The sequence below is a fragment of the Chelonia mydas genome, chromosome 2, assembly GCF_015237465.2.
Source record: "Chelonia mydas isolate rCheMyd1 chromosome 2, rCheMyd1.pri.v2, whole genome shotgun sequence".
Taxonomy (NCBI): Eukaryota; Metazoa; Chordata; order Testudines; family Cheloniidae; genus Chelonia; species Chelonia mydas.
Window position 1 is genome coordinate 193,566,113 of NC_057850.1, and position 23,285 is coordinate 193,589,397.

The window sequence follows — 23,285 nt, forward strand, 5'->3', positions numbered from 1 at the left end:
AGTGAAGGTGCTACCTATGCCTGTTGGCATACGTACTCCACCTTCCAGAGTGTCTGCAGCAATGTCAATGGCAGAAGCCCTTCTGTCGACATAATGCTGTCTACACCTGAAGTTATGTAGGTATAACTGTGTCGCTCAGGGGTGTGGAAAATCTGATGTACTTTTACCAACATAAGTCTGTTGTGTAGACCAAGCCTTAGAGTTTCATAGGGAAAACAGAGGACTCACATCCCACCCACAACCCTCCAAAAAAGCCACCGATTCATTAATCCAATAATCATACATTATTGCTTCATTAACAGTTTTGGTTTATTATAGGTCAGATTCAAATGAAAACAGCCTTTGGATCCATACAGTTAATATCTTTCAGTAAAGTAGAACCATATAATTTAAATAAAAATATGACATGAATGCATTAAAAATACATCTTGCTCCCATGACAACAACAAAGAAAAGAAAAGAAAAGAAAAAGTTCTCCTGAAGTGGGATTAATTTTCAGTACTTAGTCAAGATCTAAGGACAGTTACTATTAGGGAGAAATCAAGACCAGTACAGTGTGGAATTACTTATACAGGAAGTAAGTATGAATGAGTTCCATAACATAGATATATTACTAACAGTATTTACAGTAAACATAAGACCACAAGAATGGCCATACTGGGTCAGACCAATGGTCCATCTAGCCCAGTATCCTATCTTTTGACAGTGGCCAAAGCCAGATTCTTCAGAGGGAATGAAAAGAACAGGGCAATTATTGTGTGATCCATCCCATCATCCAATCCCAGCTTCCGGCAGTTAGAGGTTTAGGGACACCCAGAGCATGGGATTGCATCCCTGACTGTCTTGGCTAAGAGAAATTGATGAATCTATCTTCCAGGAACTGATCTAATTCTTTTTTGAACCCAGTTATAAGTTTTAGCCTTCACAATATCCACAACAATGAATTCTACAGGTGACTGTGTATTGTGTGAAGTACTTCCTTCTGTTTGTTTTAAACCTTATGACTATTAATTTCATTAGGAAACCCATAGTTATTGTTAGGTTTCAGAGTAACAGCCGTGTTAGTCTGTATTCGCAGAAAGAAAAAGGAGTACTTGTGGCACCTTAGAGACTAACCAATTTATTTGAGCATAAGCTTTCGTGAGCTACAGCTCACTTCATCGGATGCATACTGTGGAAAGTATAGAAGATCTTTTTATACACACAAAGCATGAAAAAATGGGTGTTTACCACTACAAAAGGTTTTCTCTCCCCCCACCCCACTCTCCTGCTGGTAATAGCTTATCTAAAGTGATCACTCTCCTTACAATGTGTATGATAATCAAGTTGGTCCATTTCCAGCACAAATCCAGGTTCTTCCCCCCCCCCCCAAACCCACTCTCCTGCTGGTAATAGCTTATCTAAAGCGATCACTCTCCTTACAATGTGTATGATAATCAAGGTGGGCCATTTCCAGCACAAATCCAGGGTTTAACAAGAATGTCTGGGGGGGGGGGGGGGTAGGAAAAAACAAGGGGAAATAGGTTACCTTGCATAATGACTTAGCCACTCCCAGTCTCTATTCAAGCCTAAGTTAATTGTATCTAATTTGCAAATGAATTCCAATTCAACAGTCTCTCGCTGGAGTCTGGTTTTGAAGTTTTTTTGTTGTAATATCGCAACTTTCATGTCTGTAATTGCGTGACCAGAGAGACTGAAGTGTTCTCCGACCCCTCAGACAGAGACAAACACCTACAAGATCTCTATCAAGCATTCTTACAACTCTCTCTCCCTCCCCCCCAGATAGTCTTGTTAAACCCTGGATTTGTGCTGGAAATGGCCCACCTTGATTATCATACACATTGTAAGGAGAGTGATCACTTTAGATAAGCTATTACCAACAGGAGAGTGGGTTTCGGGGAGTGGGGGGGAACCTGGATTTGTGCTGGAAATGGCCCAACTTGATTATCATACACATTGTAAGGAGAGTGATCACTTTAGATAAGCTATTACCAGCAGGAGAGTGGGGTGGGGGGAGAGAAAACCTTTTGTAGTGGTAAACACCCATTTTTTCATACTTTGTGTGTATAAAAAGATCTTCTATACTTTCCACAGTATGCATCCGATGAAGTGAGCTGTAGCTCACGAAAGCTTATGCTCAAATAAATTGGTTAGTCTCTAAGGTGCCACAAGTACTCCTTTTCTTTTTATGAAAATAATAGTTAATGTTGAAATAGAAGTAGAAATACAATATGGCTGTCAATCAGCAATCAGACTGAGAAATGTTCTGGCATTTCATCACTTTCTGCCGATTTTAAATGTTCTTTAAAAATAAGTTTCTCATCTTTATGACTGTGAAAATAACCTTTCACAATCTGCAGAGAGATCAGAAGACAGGACCAAAATTTTCAAAAATAGTGTCCAGAGTTTAGCACGGATTTTCAAAATTGCTTATCATCCAGCAACTCCCATTTTTGAAAATTATGTCTCTGATATAGACTCCAATGTAGAGATTTAGGTGCTTAAGTATAGCACTCTTTTAAAAAAAATCTTGATTCTGGCTTCTAATCTGTGTACAGATTTTGGAAGGCTTCATTTTTATGGCCTTACATTTTAAGAAAGGTGTGAGCTACTTTCAGTCATCACACTAGTATTGATATTGAAGTTTAAAGATATCATTTATTTATATACTTTTTGATTTCATACTGATGCACATCACCATAGTATGAGTGCCTTCCATGCAAATTCAAAAGCAAAAGCAACCTCTTTACTGGAGACTTCATGGAGTGTTTTGATAAACTGTATAGTCAATTGCTTGACCATACTTTGGCTCATTATTTTGTTATAAAATATACTCAAGAGATGAAATAAAGAAAGTCAACCAGGTTTATTAATAAGGTATAGGAAAAAGATTCTATACAATACCAGTCTCCTAAGAGCAGTCCCATGCAGGGATGTTACATTCACCTTATGCAGAAGGCGTGCTCCCAAAACTATACATTTCAGCTGGTATTTTATCATTTTACAAGTTACACATTTCTTTACACATCACTATAATCCAACCCATCAATTTGCTCCAGCTCCCTAATTTGTTGTTCTGTTCCTTTTGTTTTGGATACCAGCATTCCAAGTACTTATCCGTGAAGGTACTTCCCTAGCTTGTATTAAGACACAGAATGAATGTATCTTGATTATGACAAGTTTCCTATCTGCTTGTGCCAAATGCTTACTTCAACAAATACAAGGTGTTATGGGATACTTTGTGTAAATGAACAGGATTATGGCATAGGGCAGTTTAGACTATATCACTGTTACAATATTTGTGCTTAATGTTATTAGTACTTATATATATATACAGTATATGAGAGAGAGAGAGTGCAGATATCTATTATTAATATATTAGTCAACAAGTGTCAAGATCTTACTTTTTTAAGCGAAAACTCTGCTTGGGGAATTCTGTTTGTTTTGATTGGCTGACTGAGTTGTTCATTACAAGTTGGGATTTTTGTGGTGGGGCGGGGGAACATGTGGGTAGCCGGGGTTTCAATATTATGAGTACCATTCTTGCTATGAGGAAAGATTTTTTTCCGAAGAGGAAGGTTTTATAGTATTTCCTAAAGACGGTCAGACTCTGGCTTTGCCTGATCCCTTCTGGAAGCTCATTTCATAGCCAGATCTTCACTGAGAATGCTGTCCCCAGTTGTCACATGCTTTGTGATGAGCCCTGGTCCACTCATGTCAACACTGGTAACTATTTCATTGCTGATCACTTTACTAAGTTTCCAGCGTAACTAGCTTGGATAGCCTATCCATTTCCCCCATCCTGACTCCTGCTGTTTTTTTTTTCTTGCTTGTTAGCTTTGTTCTAACAGTAGTAGTCAGCAAATGCAGACTAGTCTGCTGATGACTCAGCCATTAATGAACCTTGAGAGAAAAGAACAGCGGGCTTGCTTGCATCTTTCCTGGAGTAGCTTCTGACCTCAGTGAGACAAGCCACATGCTCTTAGAAACTTAGAACATTTACCACTGTATTAATTACAAGCATGCGCTGCAGCAACAAGAAGCTCACACTCCTTCTTGAGGCATGTTTACACTTTAACAAACATTAACTAATGGGAGGTTAATCCTATTCTCATTTCTTATTTGAGTTCTTCATTTACATTTTAGAGTACTCCTCTAAACTAAAACCTCATTAATAAGGCATTAAAGTTGTTTTTCTACCTTGCAGGTGAAGTTAGTTCTTTAGCCTTCACTCTACAGGGCCCATCTCCATTACAAATGTAACCATCAGGGTCAGGGGCCCAGTTAAAATATTTGACAGAGACCTAGTCATGCTATAACAGGATTACATAACTAAGCTACAGCCTTGAACATAGATGCTGGAACTAGGGGTGCTGCCGCACCCCCTGGCTTGAAGTGGTTTCCATCATATACCAGATTTACAGTTTGGTTTAAAGGCTCTCAGCACCCCTGCTACACAAATTGTTTCAGCACCCCTGGTCTTGAAGGTGATATACAGGAGGTCAGATGATGATCTGATCTAATGGTTCCTCCTGGGCTTAACCTCTATGTAAGTAGGTCCACTGATATGATTATCTTTGTAATGTAGGTGGGCTCTTAGCATCCAGTCCCATTGGCAGCATACTGTGTCAAGGTATCAGTTTTTCCAGACATCAGAATGCCAGCATCTACACAGCTATAGCCTAATAATGCAGCTCCCACCAGATACCAGTTATGCAGACAGAAGTTACACGATTTCTAACACAGGTCACCTGTTTGATTTGATCAAAGGATAAAGAAGTCCTTCTCACTGTGACTGAATGCATCCTGTGAATGCACTCCAAAAGGTCAGTCACACTCATGTATAAGTATTATCTGCGTTCGTCATGTGTTTTGATATCTATGGTTGGAAAGCACCACATAAGTGCTAAGGCATTATTATTATATATGAAATCTTGCATTGCAATCTACTTATGCAAAAGCACTCTGTAAGAGAGAGGTATTATTCAGTTTGGCAGACATTCAAATCTTACTCCAATACTGGTTTGATTAGAGAGATTACTGATAAGTGATGCAAGGCACTTAATCACTCAAAGGCAGTTAAGAGGTTGTATCTTTGGCACTACCAGACCTTGTTAGCCAAGTGGTAAGCTGGCCTAGCAGTGAATTAGTATCTTTCACACTAAAGTAGGTTGACCAGATGTCCCGATTTTATAGGGACAGTCCCGATTTTTGGGTCTTTCTTACATAGGCTCCTATTACCCCCCACCACCTATCCCAATTTTTCACATTTGCTGTCTGGTCACTCTACACTAAAGTGCTCTGACTACAGTTGTACTGTGCCTTTAGCATCTGTTTTAATATTATTGTATATAGCTGTTATTAACCTTTGTAGACTTAAACAGTGAAACCAATTTCAATTGAGATGGGTATGCGCTTACTAATAAATCCATAGTTCAAACAAGTTTTCTAATTCAATTACAAAATAACAAACGTTCCTTTTCAGTTCACACTCCACTTAAGAATGCAATAGAACAAATCCACACCAGAAGTAGAAAGAAAAAAAAAAAACGATTCCCACAAATCTTAGCTTCAGGCTACTGAATTCAGCTACGCCCACCCCCACCTTCATACCTTTAAACTACCACACCCTTTCTCCATGTTTTTCACTTTGTTCCTCCCACACAAATGAATTGTAAAATTATATTCAAGGTTTTAAGGTACTGTATGTGCCTGACATCAAAAAGTCAGGGCAAAATTTAGAAACTGGCCATCTGTTAGATGTGGAGGAGCAGCAAATTAATTGACAATGACAAAGTTGAACACTATGGAATCCTATGCTTACTGCAGTAGCAATATAATCCATTAATTAAAAAAAAAATCAACCCAAACTCATATTTGATTACTTTATTTTCCATTAGTTTCTCAAGGGTTGCATTTAATGCAGACAACAGAAGCTTTATAGGCTTTTAAAGCAGCAGTTTTTCATCCTCTCCTCTTCTAGCCCCACAACACCAACACTACTCTTTTTTTAAAAGGACCTTTGCCAAAATGGTGTACAGAAGATTGTGAGGGGAAATTCAGCAACTGATTCTAGAGTCAAACCCTCCTCTATGGCACATGGGAGCAAAAACTATTAAAAAAAAACCTGTGACATCAGACTTTAAGAGTTTCAGTGGAATGCTGACATGTCTTCCTGCCCAGGCATTTGCAAAGGCCTCCCCAAGCAACTGCAGAACAGGAGTAAATGCTGCCATGACCAGTATTAGTTTCCACTTGGATGTGTGCTGCTGAGGCTTCAGTTGAGAGACTTCTTTCCCCAGGCCAAGTTTTTCCCATTTCTGACAGCCACATTCCTACCCCACGGAAACTTGATCCCAGAGTTTTCAGAGAACGACTTCCTCAGGGGCACAGAACAAGCATTTCATGGAGTTGCTGTTTCCCCATTCTGTGATGCCCCCTGCCCAAGTTACATCAACTTCTCCTCCCCTTCATCAACACAACTGAGATACAATATCAGACTCCAAATGAACAATCTTCTCTCATCTAATACTTACAATTGATACCTGAAATCTTGAATACTCTTGGTATATAAATTAATGAACTAGGCAGTTTTTACTTCCACAACTGGCATTAACAAAGCAAATCAGTATAGACTATTTTCACAATATCAGAAGTCTCACTTTCACACAAATTTACTAGAGTTGAACAATTTCTCCAATATAAGAGTTACAAAAAGACTTATTAAATCCTCAGATACACAGTTTTTTGTTTTTACTGAAAACTATGTGTTTATTGTGATTATGGAAAAGGAAATCCCAGTCACTATTAAGTCTGAGTTCTGTGTCCTAAGTCCTGCATTCTATGTTCTAAGCAGTGACAGATGCAAATCCTTTGACACATTTTTGCCTCTTTTAATGGGTCCCCTCTATCAAGACTCCAGTGCCACACAGCAACCCAAAGCAATTATAGCTCCTTTCCAACAGTGGTTCTATATTTAAGGACTGATTATCATTACAGCATGTGGAGCATCAAATTACGCCTTGGGTTCACAGTTAAAGATTCTACACTGGAACATGGAACAGAGGACATAGATAGAACATCTTCTTTCAAAGGCATCATAGGCAAAAACATCAAAGTAAGTGTCCTGGGTTATGGCAATACTCATGCCAATTTTCTATGGCTCCAAACATGGCCTGGCTACTATCTATCCATAGGAAATGGAACACTATGTAATTTTAAAAAGATCCCAATGACATATGCATATCTCTCATTCAGTGAAAGACTTACCGTAACTCTCTTGCTCTGAGTCAAGGAAGATTCCAGTCCAATGAATGGACTATCTAGTAACCTCTCCATAAGGGAAGTATGGTTGGACGTAGTTTTGGTACATAGTGAATTAAGTAAACATTAGAACCTCACCTTTTAAGGGAGTAGCTGGCCTCCTGGGATTCTGACCTTTATAATAGGAAGGAGGACAAGCTAGCTGCAAAGCTTTTTGACTAGATTCAGACTGGCTGCAGTAAGCCATCTTTTGATTTATTTCATTTAGAAATCAGACTGAAGGAAGTTTTTCAAATGCTTGATTTAAAACACTGACCGTCTTTTTATTTATCATCATCAGGCCCCAAAATGCCTTCAAGATCCCAGAACTGGTACTATACATTTGCATGACTTGTCAACCAAAGAAATCCTCATGACTAAATAGGGAAAAAAATTAATTAAAAAATGTAAAGGGATTAGTACTAATGCAATATCAAAAAGGACAATTTAGACATTACTGTCCAAAAAATTTTACCAACTGTATTTGCAAATACTACCTAATATTACTGTTAATGAAAGATATTAGAAAGAAAGAAATTCCCTATTTTTTTAGTTTATTTACTTTGCTCATGACAGCATTTTGTGTAGTGTCACTGTTTCGATTTCTTAGTCAGTCAGTTTCTCCCCTTCTGAAAGCATACTTATAGACAAAAGGGAAAAACAGACAAACGAAAACCCTTATAAATTTGTTAGCCAAAAGAATGTAAAAGATTCAGGGAGAAGCATAAAAAAACCATATTACACATGTGCAGTGTGGCAGAGTTAATGTTACAAATGCAAACTTACATTCCAAGTCGCTTCTGCCCTGGGCCTTGAGGAATCATTTACAGCAGTGCAAAAATGCATGCTGATTTACTAACTAACAAAACTAACATTCTGATTTACTAGTGCAAAATCAGTAGTAGGATTCAATTTATTCTGCTGCAAATGAGTACAATATGGTTAAGGGCACTGCAGAATTAGGCACTTTTTGTTTGAAATTTCCTTTATTTTCTCAGTCTGATCTTGCTGCTTTAGGCAGATCTTGAAAAGATTTATGCACATGCTTAACTTTCCGCTTATGAACAGTATATAGGACTACTTGCATTGTGTAAAGTTAAGCATGTGCACAAATTTTTGTATAATCAGGGCTTTAATATTTTATCATGGCACTGAATATATGACCCTGCCGAACAGGCGATTGGCATCCTTGGACTTAGGCGCTGGGGCTTGTTGTCCCTGCCTCTCCTTCTTGTTTACTGCAGCCACCACCAACGAGCAAGGCTGCGGGTGTGCAAAGAGGTATTCGTACCCCTTAGATGGGATGAAATACTTCCTCTCCACGCCCTTCGCGGTGAGAGGGATGGAGGCTGGGGTCTGCCAAATAGTCTTAGTATTGGCCTGTATGGTCTTGATGAAGGGTAGAGCCACCCTCGATGGACCTTCCAGGGCTAGTATATTGACCATCGGGTCCTCCGACTCCACCCTGCAAAGGAGGTCCTGGTGGGTGCAGATGTCTATGGGGGGCAGTCCCAAGATGGAGATGCCTGCAACGGTCTCGTCTGGGGAGGGAGACAATGATGCTAATAGGGGAACAGGGTCCTCCTGACCCTCTTGGTCTCCAGGGGCCTCCTGTCCTGCCTCTCTGACTGGGCCAGCCACACCTGGATCAGGCTCAGGAACTGGGGTTGGTTCTAGGGGAGGGTGAGGAAACGGTACCTCCTCAGCACCCCTAGGGGTGGGGCAACTGGCAGAAGCCTCTGGCACTCGTGGTTCAGAGGTCGCTGACTGAGAACTTTTAGACTGGGTGCCCTGGGCCTGGTTGTATGCCCACTGGGTCCAAAATGGCCATTGAGCCGGTCCCTGCCACTACGCAAGCCATGGCCTTGCCCCCACCTCAGGCCTCCCATGGCCCAACCGGTGCCAGCCCCGCTCAGAGTATCTAGACTCCTCTCCAAAGATGGGGACCAGGACTGCGATGGCCAGGGCGGTGCCGAGCAGAGCTGAACAGGTGAGCAGCGCTGTGCTGGGGAGTGGCGTCACGATGCTGGGGAGCAGTGCCGCGAGGCTGGGGAGTAGTGCAGAGTCGCTGATCGGTGCCGGGATGACTGGTGCCGGGAGCAGGACCTGCTGCACAATGGGGATCGACGTAAGGATCAGCATTGCGAGCGGGAGCGCTGGCGTGACCTGCACCGGTGCTGTGAGTCTGACCGGTGCCCCAATTGCAAGTGGCACCAGGACTCTGAGCGGTGCTGTTATTCCATCAGCAGTGCCGAGGGACGGAGCATCACCAGTTTGCCTCGAGACGGTGCCACGTGTTGCGGCACTGGAGGCTTGGCGCAAAGGGTGGGGGACCTCGGCACTGTCATGGTGATGAGGTCCCTCATGGACTCAAAGGTGTCTGGGGTGGATGGTAATTCTACCTCCTCGATGACCTGGCCCAGGGAGTCCAACAGCATCAAACTTGATGGTCCCCCTTCCGGGGCCCAAATCGACAGTGCTGTCTCCAAAGACTTCAGCACTGGGTGCTCCTCTCTGGGACACACCCCATTGGTCAGCTCCAATGGGGTGGGTCTCTGAGCCGGAGATCCCACTCCTCCCCCTGCTGCCGCTATGTGCCAGGGAGTGGGACCGGAGCTGGGTCGATCCCGTTGGTTTTGGCGCCAGGGAGCAGCAGTGCCGCGGGTCTCTCCCAGAGTTGTTCTCCGGTGCTGCTTCTACCACTATCGCTGGGGCGCTGCGCACCGATGAGCTCAGTGCCGGGTCTTGCTTCGCCGATGTAGGTTGCGGTCTGAGTGCCATCTCTATAAGGAGCTGCTTGAGGTGAAAGTCTTGCTCCCTTTTTGTTCTGGGGCAAAACCCCTTACAAATCCTGGCCTTGTCCAATTGGTGTGCTTCCCCCCAGACACTTTAAAAAGCGTTGTGGGGGACCCCTGTTGGCTACGGCTTGCTGAAGGACTTGCAAGGCTTGAACCCCTGGGACTTGGGCATGTAAGTCCCCCAAGGAGAATGCGGTCAGGGTGGAGGTAAACCCCCCAGCCCAACAGCTAACTAACTACTATCTATAATAACTACAAAGTACAAACAGTCAAAATGCTTGGGAAATGTGGAGAGCTTGCGAAGCGAGATGCCCCAGTTCCAATGAGCGTCACTGAGGGCAAGAAGGAACTGAGGAGGCGCCGGGTTGGAAGGGTCATATATTGAGCACCATGAAGGTGTCACGCCAGGGTGCTCCACAGCCAACCCGACGGGAGCTGTTAGGGGAAAAACTTTCCGATGACTATGCACACTGCGTGCACACACCTAATTGGAATTAATATGAGCTAGCACTCGAAGAGGAATAAAAGTTTACAGGATTGAGCTCTAACCTCACTATACTAACAAAACTGAATTCTTTCTTTGAAATATCAAAACTGTCAAGTAATCTTTTGTATAGTGTTGGAGCAAAGTCTGCATAATTTAAATGAATACATTATTGTAACTGACTATGAGCTGCATCCACATTCATTTTTTTGAATGGATTTAAATGTCTTTGTGAACTGGATATTCGTTGCTGCCCAAGTAATAACATTATGTAAACAAACCAAACCGCAAACAAACATTCGAGCACAAACCCAATCCTTCAGATATTTGAAATGATACAGAGTACTGAAACATTAAATGTGTTATCTGAAGCAAGTTACTACTAAAATACTACGCTAATGAGGCAGAGTCAAAATACTGGAAAATTAGAATGTCATCAGGAATCAGATCACAATGTATATTTTCTAATTAGTACCAGAAAAATTGTAATAAATTACCTGGATTTATTATTGCTCGCTTATTCTGCTTGCAAAGTATTTTTAATTAGGATGTTTATGTTGTACCTTATCATTGACAAAGATATAAGATTTGTACAAGTATCAAATTTCTAGTTTTAATTATTTACACTTTTGCTGTATTGTAAAGGAAAATATCAATACAGAATAGTCATTAAAAAGACTTATTTTGTAATGCTCTGAACTCTTCAAAGTATATGTGGTAATTACATAGTTTACCTCACAAAATATGTGCTGGCATCTGGTAACTAAATGCTGGATTAGGCAGTCCATAATAGAGGAGAAATATTCTGCCTCAGAAAACTAGGAGTCCTCCTAGAGCTATCCAGTATAAAGGGAAAGTGGACCCTCTAAGTAGGTCTACACTGCAGCTGAGCGTGCACATCCCAGCCCAGGTACACAGATGCACTAGCTCTGCTTGAGCTAGCATGCTAAAAATATCATGCACGAACACTGCAGAATGCACAGCTGCACGAGCTAGCCTCCCAAGTGCAAGCCTGTCCAACCCCATGGATCCATACTCAGGTGGCTAGCCCATGCCACATTCTACACTTGTTTTTAGTGCACTAGCTTGAACAGAGCTAGTGTGTATCTGTCTACCCAGGCTGGGAGGCACACTCCCAGCTGCAGTGTAATGATGCCCACAGTTACACTGGCCTGAAGATAACTCTAAGGGTCTGATTCATAGGGAGCCTCTCACGACGAAGGGCCTTGAGCCTTGTCTGTGTCCTTAGTTTAGGGCATGGTATGTGAAGGCCCAGCAAATAGGACAATCATCTGGGGAATGGCCCTCCCTGAGATACTTCAGACAGCACATAATGTACACTGAGTCCAGGAAGATGGACAAAACACAGAACAACACACAGTGCCTAAAATCTTTCTCCAGTTCTTTTGCATCTAGTACAATCCCGCAGATCAGAGATAGTCTGAGAAACTGAACTGCCCAACAGTACAGAAATGTATCTAAAAAGTCTAAACTACAACAACAAATAATTTACAGGAGCTTTTGGTGATAACCAAGAGAAGTTTTCCATGCCCTCACATAATAAAGGTTCCTAAGTTCACAGCAAGACATGGCAAAGGACATGACTGGGACCACACGACCTCTTATAACTTCACCTATGAACTTTTAGTGCATATAGTCCCCATGGGCACTTACTTTCTAGATAGCTCCCAAACCTCAGCAGTGCTGCAGGGTGTGTGCATGTGCACCTCTCCCAACTGAGGATGTGCAGAGGTCACCTCAAAGTAGTATTATAACTTATATTTTGCCATATCATCCCAGATTTCCTGGGGTAGGTCAGAGTGTGTACAGGGACTGTAGGTTATTTCCTCTTATTGGCACGTGCTTTTCTTGTTGCCATCATTCTCTAGATCATCACCTAAGTCTACAAGTGTGTAATGTGATATTAGGAGATCTGATTTCACGCCTACCATTACACAAAATTCATTTTATGACTTGCATATTCATTTACAGTTTTTCAAAAGCATTGGTACAGATGTAATGAGGTTGTTTGCCCTTAAAAGAATTAAGTATGGGAAATCTAGCTTCCTCTATCTGAAGCATATACTGGCAACAGCATTGTGTGTGTCTGTGTGGAATTACTAACTACCACCTTTCACTGCAGAAGATGGGTGCAAATGAGTAAAAGTTGATTCTGTATGATCCTGGGTTGGTGTGGAGTGGGAGAGATGTCACTATCATTCTGATGTGTTCATGATGATGGATTGTATTTGTTTTTCTTTATTCATATTTTTCTTTCTATATAGGTCACAGACTTTTATCTGTTTTTTACGTATACACTAAAATATTCTTTAATTGTGCACTACAGTATTAAAAATGATGGTGGACATGGGTGTGGTACAGAAAGAATAAGAGAAAAATGTTTGAAATAAATTTGATAAAAATTAAAATGTCTAAACTGTTCAGTTTATGTCCTCTTTTCTGGTAGTGCCCACAAGGTGCTAGGCACTTTCCAGACACTCAAGAAGAGAAAGCACCTGCCCTGAGAAACTCACAGTTTGAGGACAGACAGAGGAAGAACAATGAAGGGCTTTTTTGTGGAGGGTGAGGAGACGGGTGTCTTTTTCCAAATCAAATGAATGGAAACAATTATTGAGGCTGAGTCACAGTACCCAAAAAACCCTTTTCTATACACTCAAAATCCTTCCCAGTAACACCATTAAACAAATCAGAAACAAGAGGAGAAAATTACCAGTTATCATCAGATCATGACAGAAAGCCAGAGCCTGGGATTAATTAGCCCTATCCCTGGAATGCTGATACTCACCACTGCCTCTTTATTTATTCTTGTCCTCCCACTTACATACCACATTATTCTTTCTTAATATGTCTTCTAGTTCCAGTTGCTCCTGAACCCAGATATCTCCAAAGCTCCCAAACTAATTTATTTTCCTGGCCTTCCGGCAATGGCCCTGATACACCACAGAGGACTTTGTGTGCATCTCTCATGTAACTGATAAAAAAGGAGAAAAGCCTTCAAAGGGGTGGCAACTGATGGAAAATGAAGAGCGCAGAAATGTCAAAAATGTTAGTGGTGCTGAAAAGCAGGGAGGCAACTGAAAATAAACGTTGCTGAACGCTAGAAAAAATACTTACTTTTGTTCTGTTTGTTCTGCTGTGCCTGGCAGGGTACAAATTGCCCCCTGCAAAGGATGCCCCTGGTAACTGTTCCTTGTAATAGCAACAGAAAACAAGAAGTCAGGGAAGTATGAAATCAGACCTTGAGACAATGAGCACAAGCCACCTAGCAGAAATGACTCATCCAGCCTTCGGGACAGAGCAAACTAACCACTCCATAAATCAGCATCTTTTTCTAACTATCCAAGCAGTGGCACTTGGCACTGGTGAAACCAGCTGTTCCCTATATCTTGCAGCTCTTTGGATAGTGCTGGAAGGCAGCACTTAACCGAGCTGAGGGAGAAGACAGTTGATGAAACATTTAGAAGGAAACAGTACAATAAAATACTTAAAAGAATCAATTTGCCTTAGGATAAATAATAGACAATTGTATTAAAGTAATATTACAATCTAATTCAGGTACTTTTAGGCAAAGCAAGTTTTCTTTGCCCTTATGAACCACTGAACATTTTTCCTCATAAGGAACAGCTCACATTTACATAATTTATGTGCCACTAAAGCAATTTTGTCATTAACAAGGCAAAGCCTAATACTTAATGGAAATCATAGAGCTAGTTTTCAGCAAAACACATTTTTCCACATAGTAATTATATTTAAATAGTAAAATTATATGTAAACTAACTCTGAAAATTACTAGTGAGAAAACAACAAATACCTACTACTCAGCTTTAGTCATTTAATATACTCCAGAGTATTGTTTTTACTCATTACCTACTATAAAATATCAAGGTGCAGCACTACGATGTGACTTAAAATGGCTTAATGGAGTCCAGTGTTTGTGTCAATTACTTCTACATCAAATTTGCTCACTTTACAAGTACAAAGATGTTATTCTTCCAACTGTCAGCTCTGCAAAGTCAAGCTGGGTTTTTTCTAGCTCATGCATCATCTCATGCCCCAACTCAGCTGACGTGCACACATTATTACAATCTACCTGCACATGAAATAAATCTCAGATGTGTCAGGGTTACTGATTACTGAAGCTCAGTGCTCTTACAATAGACAAAAGGAACTGCTGGGGCCATGGGCCTCTGGTTCAAGAATGTGACATCAAGGAGGATGTGTCCTATTACATGCCACTTACTAGAAAGTTAGAAATTCAGATGTATAATTAAAAATTAACAGTCTTGGAAAAGCGTATCTAAAGTTCTTGCAGGACAGACAGAAAGGGAGTGAAATGTTGAAAGAACTGGATTTCTCCTGACTGGTCAGCATGATATAATATTAATGATTAGCCTTAATATAGCGTTTTTAAGATTCGAAGTGCTTTACAAAAATAATAAATTATCTTAACAATACTGGAAGATAGATAATTACCTACATTTTACAGGTGGGAACTGAGGGCAGAAGCTAAGCGGTTTGCCTGGGCTGCAGAGAGAGTTATGTAGTTCCTGGTTTTCAGATCCGTACTCAGGATCAGTAAGGATAGCTCTGTAATGGACTGAGACACAAACCAAGTCAGAGTCTAAGTTGCAAGAGATGGACTCACTTCAAGAACTAGACACTATGGCCCAGATCCTCAATTATATGTAAGTGGATATTTGAGGATCTGGACCTACTTTCTTCATGTGTCTAAACTCACAAAAGTATTCAACTGGGGACTGTCCTGAATATTTGTAATGAATTGGAATGGCTAACTAAGCAGGCAGAAATATCAGACACACAAGACCTGGCTCATTTTCTTTCCTTCCATCCTTCCAAGAAAGTCTCAGGGAATGGAGCTGTCTTCACAGAGTGGGAAAGATTAGCCACAGCAGGAGGTCACAGGTTTAGGAACTGAGGATCTGAACATCGCCTTACCAACAGTCAGCATATATACCTTAATGATTTGATTGGACAGCTATCCTTAATGAGACAACATTTACTGAGAGATTAAGCATAACTGTATGCCCAATTTCGCATCCTTAATGAGGAAAAAGCTCTCCAGATGTGAAAGCTGAAGTACCCAATTTTGTTCCGAGAAACTCTGAGAGCTTCGCATAAGAAAGCAAAGTCCTCTACTAAATTCCACCCGGAAAAACATGGCTCTTCTGTTAGAATACTCTCCTCATCCTTGACAGTGTGAGGAAACTCCAGCCACTACAGCAGAAGTGAGAGGAATAAGGAAATAAGCAATATAGCCCTTCTCTCAATAAAAAAGTGATTCCTTGTTCAATCTTTCAGACATTTTCATTATCAGAGTTTCTGCTAATGAGTGAGCAAAATGGCCTTGAGAGGATGAACAGCAGTGACTGAAACCTCGGAAACTATCATGCCTGTTTCCCTTAGCAAGGAAGGTTAAGCAATAGGCTCTGTCCGAACTCTAGCTTCCACAAGGTTTTGCAATTAGTAAAACCACATTTGGCAAGAGTGAATGCAGCAAGTTAGGAGCAAAACAATTTGTTACATCTGAAGGTTTCTGTATGCTGACAAGGACTTTTCAGAGCCACCCTTTGAGGCTGAAGGTACAAGTTAACAGTGCTTTTGTGATATATTCACATGAGTGTTTGGAGCCATGAGATAAATAGAATTAACAGTTGTATGTTGAAATGGTTCTCTACAACTGAGAATTTTTATCCCCTCTTCTTGGGTATTTGATTTCTGACTCATTTTGAGAAAATTTCTGTGGTGACATTATGGAGCAAGAACCTGCTTCTGCAATCTGCTCTAGAACTAAGGGGGAAAAAAAAAGAGTTAAAGGTGGGCAGATACCTCAGAGACAAAATCTTTGGTTAAATTTGATTAGGTCTTCTGCATGGTGCCCATGTCATATAATGGATCAATGAAGCATCCAAATGCGGTACTGGAGACAAGAAAATTAGCAAGTTTGCAACCATGCTACTTCAGGCTCTGATCTTATCAGTTCTCACAAATTAAAATGGGCAAGATCTGAGCAGCATTTGGATAAGGAAAACTCAATTGTTTCAGGAAAATGTACTAATGACTCTTGAATTGGGTCATCAATGAGCCTAAAACACAGGATTGTGCTTGGTGGAAGTATACTGTTGGAGATACCAACTTTCAGATGCTACCATACCATACTAGGTATTGACCACTTTTGACAGTTAACTAATCTCATAGTACTTTTCATAAGAAATGGTGTTGTCAGCATAATATCATGGCCAAAATTCCAACTAGTTAATTACATGCTATCTATCTAAATTCTCCAGCTACTTTCTATTGGATACTAAAGACTTGTACATGTTACAGTATTTAGCATTTGGCTTAAGACAGAAAGTATGTAGAAGAGTAATGTAGAAGGGTGGGTGGCCATTTCCTTTCCAATTTGTCAATCAGGTGTAGGAAGGGAGCATGGGGGACAACTGTCCCTTCCCCTCCCCCAATATTGAGCCTGTGGCAGAGGGAAGGTGAAAGAGAGTAGAGACTATAGTTAGTTATAGCCCAAAACGTGCCACGGTATGCAACAGTAATCAATACTTCCCCTCCCCTGCATTGCCTAACAGCTGACAAGTGAAGAGACAAAATATTCACCAATTGGAAGGTCGGGGCAACAGTACAGCTTCTCTGCTGGCTGTACTCAGCAGTTTGAAGTTCCCTCTTCACAGGCATGAAGCACATGGAAGGAGAAAGCCAGGACACACTCTTGACAATCCCCGCAACGGAAGAGAGGGAGAATGTATTGCTGAGGGAGGGACAGAAACTCCCTATAAGGGAAACTAGAACCAGAGGAGAACAGGGAGGAGCGGCACACATTAAGACACAGGAATTCACACACATGGACAGGCATGTTAATGTACACATACATTTATGGTACTTTTAGGAGGGAAATGAGGGTAAACTTCAGAGCAAGCTCGTCTTACCAGAACTCTTGGGTCAAAATTTCTCCACTGGCTACATTTAGGGTTGCCTACTTTCTAACAGCAGAAAACTGAATACCCTTTCCCCCAGCCCCTGCCCCCACTCACTCCATCCCCCCTGCCTCCGTCGTTCACTCTCCCCCACCCTCACTTACTCGCTCATTTTCACCAGGCTGGGGCAGGGGGTTGGGGTGCAGGAGGGGGTGAGGGCTCTCGCTAGGGGTGCAGGCTCTGAGGTGGGACCAGAAATGAGGGATTCAGGGTGCAGGAGAGGGCTCCAGGCTGGGGCCATGGGTTGAGATGTGAGAGGGGGTGAGGGCTCTGGGGTGGGACCAAGGATGAGGGGTTTGGTGTGCAGGAGGGGGCTCCAGGTTCAGGTGGGAGCTGAGGTGTGGGAGGAGGTACTGGCTCTGGGCTGGGGGTGCAGGCTCTGGGGTGGGGCCAGAAATGAGAGATTTAGGGTGCAGGAGGGGCTCTGGGCTGGGGCAAGGGTGCAGGAGGGGGTGAAGGCTCTGCGGTGGGTCCAGGGATGAGGGATTTGGGGTGCAGGAGGGGGCTTCAGGCTGGGGAATGTAGCTAAGAGGTTTGGAGTATGGGAGGGGTCTCCGGGTTGGGGCATGGGTGGGGGTATGGGCCCTGGGGTGGGGCTCGGGATGAGGGGTTTAGGGTGCAGGAGGGGGCTCAGGGCTGGGGTGCAGGAGGGGATGAGAGGTGAGGGCTCCGGGTGGTGCTTACCTCAGGTAGCTCCCAGGAAGTGGCCAGCATGTCCCTCTGCCTCCTAGGCATAGGGGCAGCCACAGGGACTCTGTCCATGTCCCCCGGCTGCCCACCCCTCCCCTGCAGCTCCCATTGGCCATGGTTCCTGGCCAATGGGAGCTGTGGAGCTGGAGCTCGGGGTAGGAGAGTATGATATGAAAGTGCATGTCTTGTCTAAATTATAACAGTTCTTCCATCAGTAACTTTTACTAATGCCTAAGTGAACCTAGAGTGAAAGGCGGAACAGTATTATACCTGCAATAGCAGAATTTCAAGCCAATGCCTTACTGAAGAAAAACAGACTAAACTTTACAAACAAGGCATTTTTGCTGAAGGTCCAAGAATGAAGAAAAACTATTTAAGAGGCTCTATGTAACCAGGACTGTAAACATTAAAAAGTTATCATGAGTATTATTTTACAATGTGGAAAGCTCCAAAGAAAATAGATCACTTCAAGAAAAAATAATTCAGAAGCAAAGCGCAAGTGGAATTGCCACATGTTATCCCAACGCTTTTATCTCTCATGCAAGCACATTGACCATGTGGCTTAGTGACAATTTACATTTAGAGGGAAAAACTTCTAGTTTACATGGGCACAGAAACAAAGCAAGCTGTATAACACAAATTAATGATTTTTGTACATTTATAAGTGTCCTGGAAGGTCCTGTAATTTTTTTTTTTTAAAGTTAAATTCATAAGCAAGTAATGGTCAATTATAGTTGTGCAACATATAATAACTCTTATTTAGTGTATATGAACAATGATGAGTCTATACATAAATGAATCATTAACTAATTTAGTATTTGGCTTAATAAAAAGGTTGAATATTCTATACTGGGGTGGCCAACCTGAGCCTGAGAAGGAGCCAGAATTTACTAATGTACGTTGCCAAAAAGCCACAGTAATACATTATTAGCCCCCCATCAGCTCCCCCACTCCACCCCTGCTCCCAGAGCCTCCCACCAGCTGGCAGTCCCGCCGATCAGCACCTCTTCCTCCGTCCCTGCACCTCCCAATCAGCTGTTTTGTGGCATGCAGGAGGCTCGGAGGGGGAGGGGGAGGAGCTAGGGCATGGCAGGCTCAGGGGAGGGGGCAGGAAAGGGTGGAGAGGGGGCACGGCCTGTGGCAGAGCCAGGGGTTGAGCAGTGAGCACCCCCCGGCACACTGGAAAGCAGGCACTTGTAGCTCCAACCCCGGAGTCTGTGCCTATGCAAAGAGCTGCATATTAACTTCCAAAGAGCCACACATGGCTCCAGAGCCACAGGTTGGCCACGCCTGTTCCATACCCTTTCTAGGTATATTAAATGTATTAGGATTTTGAATGTTATGAGGAAATTGCCTAGTTTGAAATTCTGTTCTACCTAGCTGTTCAGTCTAGAATATATAGAAAGCAAAACTTATTAAATCCCAGTTTATAATACAAATAACTTTTTAAAACCTCCACTATTTTCAAGTACCTCAGTCTAAGCTGCCAGAACCAAAGGAGCCAAAGAATAAGGTATGTACATTTACATTTTTTTCTATTGTAGACTGGATGTGGAGAGGTCATTCATATTCAAGAATAAATTAAAAACCATCTCACTAGGAAGCACAGAAGTTCAGGATGGGATTTATCCTGCTTAAATGCTATCCTTCTTAAAACTTTTTTAATGACAACTTATCAAAAATTTTACAAACAATTAAAAGTGGATTCCTCCTCCTGTTTACAGGGCATTAATATCATACTGGCACATATTTTTTAAAGCTTGGTTTCATTCTGAAAAGGGATTGTGGAACTGTCGTGTTCCATGATTATTTTGTCTCAACAAGTCTAGCTCAAACTTGCTCCATTTACAAATGTTTTATTAAAAAACAAGTAAATACTATCCATCATGTAAAGGAAACAAGCTAACTTGACTTAACTCTGTAGTGTAGACATGGCTTAAGTCACCTTTGTCACATCAACTATCATAAGCCACTTCAATTACATCAGTTGTGCATTTCCACACAACGCTCCTTGTGTCAGCAGAGCACGTCCAAGTTAGCTCTGTCAAAAAAAACCTTCTGCAGAGGATTGCAGAGTACTTACATAAAAGTTTCCTAGAGATCTCTATGGAGGATTAAAACTTTTCTGCCAGGCCCTCACTGCATAGCTGCATAGGCTCTGCTGTTAATTTCTATCCTTTATCCCTCTTCTACCATGACAAACTAAATGACCTCAATGTCCTATCACTGTGCAGTATCAAAGCAAAATACGTGCTTACCAGATCCTGCCTCTCCTGCTTCATGTGTGCCAGGGCCGAAGTGCTGGGACTGGCCAGATCCCTCTGGAGTCAAAAGTAGGTCTCAGCTTGTCACGCCACCGGCCGACCCTGTCACATGTCCCACATCCTCATCCATCACTTTGTCCTCGGGTTTGGCTCCACTGGTTGCTGCCTCCAGTCCCCCTGAAGTATGGACGTGGCTTCGCCTTGTAGAAGCAGCATGTCTTCGGCACTGCACCGGAGTGGCGGTTGGCTTCCCTTGCCTTCTGGTATGCCTGCCTGAGCTCCTTGATCTTAGCATAGCACTGCTGCCACGTCCCCCTTTCGTGTCCCTTCTCCTGCATACCATGAGCAATCTGACCACAGATATCAAAGTTCCTACAGCTTGAGCGAAGCTGCAACAGCACAGCCTCCTCTCCCTACAAACCCAGCAGATCCAACGGCTCTGGTGTACTCCAGGCGGGAGTGCACTTGCCGCAGAAAGCCAGCCTTGTTAGCTGGGAAGATGCAGTGTGAACTGTCCACGCCAAGCAAACTGGAAGAGGAATATCAAAAATTCCAGGGCCAGTGTTTTCCCCAGGAATTGAAATTGGGTAGGGGGTGTTCAAATTTACAAGGGGAGAGGTCAGGGCCGACGAGGGGTGAGACTGAGGGTGAAGGGAGGCTGTACGGCACCATAGTAAAAACTGAAAAATGTTTCATGACCATTTTATTAGATTTTAAAATCATCACACAAATTAAAGTTGGCTACTCAAACCTTCTATGAAGCACTACATCTACATCCTTCTTGGTTTCTTGTTATAATTTTGTACAACTCTGTAATGAACTTCTTGAATGCAATGCATTCATCTTTGGTGGCTTCTCGTGTGTCCGGTACATCCAGATATGTTCATTAGTTCATTCACACGATTAGGCAGAAGGCGACTTCTTTCAAAACACAAAATTCTATTCAATGATGAAAAAGAACGCTCAGCTGTAGCTGTTGTGACTGGGAGTAGCAAGAGATAAATTCGTACTTCTTTCAGCCCAGGAAACAGCATAAAGATCAGGTTGAGCCACTAGTGATGATAAAAAAGAAGTTGAAGTCAAATCTTCATTCATTCGTCGTATGATATTCCACTCTGTGTTCAAATTCTCTATTCTGTCCCGAGCACATGGCAGCCCCATTGCTGGTAGCACCTCACTCCACTCAACTGTCAGTGATTTAAAAGACAGGAATCTGTAAAAGCTACGTAGAGGCTGAGTAGAATCTAGAAGTCGCTGTAGTAGATTTTTAAGAATCAAGTCTGTGTACTTTTTCAGTTGTCTTAAACACTTCTTGTCCTCTTCACTTAAGGATTCAATATAAATGCCTTCATTCATGAAGTCTTTGCTTCTTCCAGTACTTTTTCAATGGATAGCTCTCTGATTGATCCAAATGTAGTTTCTATTGCTGGACAAAGATCTACTACTGTTGTAGCAGATGCCTGGATGGCATTGTTTAATGACTCGAGTGGTTTCAACAGTAGACTTAGAATCATAGAATCACAGAATATCAGGGTTGGAAGGGACCTCAGGAGGTCATCTAGTCCAACCCCCTGCTCAAAGCAGGACCAATCCACAATTAAATCATCCCAGCCAGGGCTTGGTCAAGCCTGACCTTAAAAACTTCTAAGGAAGGAGATTCTACCACCTCCCTAGGTAACGCATTCCAGTGTTTCACCACCCTCCTGGTGAAAAAGTTTTTCCTAATATTCAACCTAAACCTCCCCCACTGCAACTTGAGACCTTTACTCCTTGTCCTGTCCTCTTCTACCACTGAGAATAGTCTAGAACCATCCTCTCTGGAACCACCTCTCAGGTAGTTGAAAGCAGCTATCAAATCCCCCCTCATTCTTCTCTTCTGCAGACTAAACAATCCCAGTTCCCTCAGCCTCTCCTCATAAGTCATGTGTTCCAGACCCCTAATCATTTTTGTTGCCCTTCGCTGGACTCTCTCCAATTTATCCACGTCCTTCTTGTAGTGTGGGGCCCAAAACTGGACACAGTACTCCAGATGAGGCCTCACCAATGTCGAATAGAGGGGAACGATCACGTCCCTCGATCTGCTGGCTATGCCCCTACTTATACATCCCAAAATGCCATTGGCCTTCTTGGCAACAATGGCACACTGCTGACTCATATCCAGCTTCTCATCCACTGTCACCCCTAGGTCCTTTTCCACAGAACTGCTGCCTAGCCATTCGGTCCCTAGTCTGTAGCGGTGCATTGGGTTCTTCCATCCTAAGTGCAGGACCCTGCACTTATCCTTATTGAACCTCATCAGATTTCTTTTGGCCCAATCCTCCAATTTGTCTAGGTCCCTCTGTATCCTATCCCTGCCCTCCAGCGTATCTACCACTCCTCCTAGTTTAGTATCATCCGCAAATTTGCTGAGAGTGCAATCCACACCATCCTCCAGATCATTTATGAAGATATTGAACAAAACCGGCCCCAGGACCGACCCCTGCGGCACTCCACTTGACACCGGCTGCCAACTAGACATGGAGCCATCGATCACTACCCGTTGAGCCCGACAATCTAGCCAACTTTCTACCCACCTTATAGTGCATTCATCCAGCACTTCTTTAACTTGCTGACAAGAATACTGTGGGATACCATGTCAAAAGCTTTGCTAAAGTCAAGAAACAATACATCCACTGCTTTCCCTTCATCCACAGAACCAGTAATCTCATCATAGAAGGCGATT

General features: G+C 42.5%; 1 protein-coding gene and 1 long non-coding RNA gene across 3 annotated transcripts in view; both read right to left on the reverse strand.

The window, feature by feature from the left end:
• Positions 1 to 23,285, reverse strand: part of UBE2E2 (ubiquitin conjugating enzyme E2 E2) — a 335,608-nt gene that overhangs the window by 182,459 nt on the left and 129,864 nt on the right. The gene's annotated exons all lie outside the window — the stretch shown is intronic.
• Positions 1 to 23,285, reverse strand: part of LOC122464686 — a 33,590-nt gene that overhangs the window by 3,878 nt on the left and 6,427 nt on the right. Inside the window, exon 2 of the long non-coding RNA XR_006288958.1 lies at positions 11,803 to 11,809. This is a non-coding gene — a long non-coding RNA (uncharacterized LOC122464686). The remainder of the gene's footprint in view (positions 1 to 11,802; positions 11,810 to 23,285) is intronic.